Here is a 1741-nt window from a genome sequence, read left to right on the forward strand (position 1 = left end):
TCAGTAATTTTGAAATTTAATACTTTCTTTTCATCCCCACAAAAACGATGCAAGTAGTTTTGAGGAACTGTTTTTTAATGCAAGATTTCTTTTTAAGACAATTTTCAGCTAAAATTACTGATTTATAAAAGCTGTCTACTCTGCAGTGTCATTTCCTCCCTCAAATAGGAAAAAAAGTCTCCTTCTGGCATTTTCATTAAATACTTTATTAATCTCAGTTACAGAATTTATTTAGTCCTTATTGGCATTGACATTTTACTCCCTCCTAACTCGCCGAGGTCAGGACTATATCTTCTTTATTCTGTTATCTCCCCACAGGGGTACTTAGCATAGTGCTTTTCACATCATCGGAGTCTAACACATTTTTCTTAACTGTATTGAATTAGTGATTTGGGGAATATTAAATATATTATTTATAAATTTGTATGTTAAAACTATTTTAATTGAACCATGGAACTAGAAGTAACACCTCAAAGAGTTAAAAGAGAAATTATTGTCCAAGGTCCATAGCCAGTCAATGGCAGATTCAAATTCCAAACTTCCTAATGCTCGGGACAATATTCTTCTTTAATCAAAGTTTTTTGAAATAAAGTATATTCAAATATTAATGACAAATTTACTCTGAAATTTACTTTAAAATTTTTAAATTAAGTGGACTCAATACAATTGCTGTATGTTCACTTATTAATAGTGGCGTTTGAAGAGTATTCTACACTGGATTGTTTTGATACATTTTTCCTCACTTTTGTTGCTCTCATAAAATAATTCCCAGGCAATTTCAATTTTTTAAAACATATTGCTTTGCTAAATTTCATTACTAGAGGGTGAAAACTGGATATCTGTGATGACACTGATATTACAGTATGAGAATCAAATGAAGGACATTAGAAAGAGCCAGTTATACTTTCTCCAGTCTGGTCTTCCTCATTCCACTCAAAGAAGGATGTTTTCATGGCTTCAAGATTTTCTCCTATATCAGATTAAGAAATACATTGACTTGTATTTATAAAACATTTTACAGTACAGAAAGAACTTAGTGCCTGACATCAAGTAGATGTGTAATAAATATTGTTTTTTAAAGTCTTTATTGAATTTGTTACAGTATTGCTTCTGTTTTATGTTTTGATTTTTTGGTCGCGAGGCATGTGGGATCTTAGCTCCCTGACCAAGGATCGAACCTGCACCCACTGCATTGGAAGGCGAAGTCTTAACCACTGGACCACCAGGGAAGTCCCTGAATGAATATTTATTGAATATGACCTACGGGGGTGGGTGATTCCTTTATCTCATTGAATCTTCACCTTTATGAAATTTCACAACAACTTCATGAAGTAGGTATGTATATATTTACTTTACAAATGAGTTTATGTATGTCAGAGCTGAGATTTTAATTCAAATTAGCATATTCCAAAGGTCTCTGTCTCTCTCTCTCTAGTTGTATTTGGATATTAATAGTTCATAAGATAATATGTGTAACTCACATTTTCACCTTAAAATATTTATAGTATGCAGTTGCAGAGATTGTGTTTTTCATTCATTTCAGTCAGAATCATGACAGGACACACAAGGTGTATTCTAATAGGCTATTTTATTTTTATATATAAATTTATTTATTTTTGGCTGGGTTGGGTCTTCGTTGCTGCGCTGGGCTTTCTCTAGTTGTGGCAAGTGGGGGCTACTCTTCGCTGTGGTGTTTCTCATTGCAGTGGCTTCTCCTGTGGAGCACGGGCTCTCGGCACGC

The sequence above is a fragment of the Phocoena phocoena genome, chromosome 9 (genome assembly GCF_963924675.1).
Source record: "Phocoena phocoena chromosome 9, mPhoPho1.1, whole genome shotgun sequence".
Taxonomy (NCBI): Eukaryota; Metazoa; Chordata; class Mammalia; order Artiodactyla; family Phocoenidae; genus Phocoena; species Phocoena phocoena.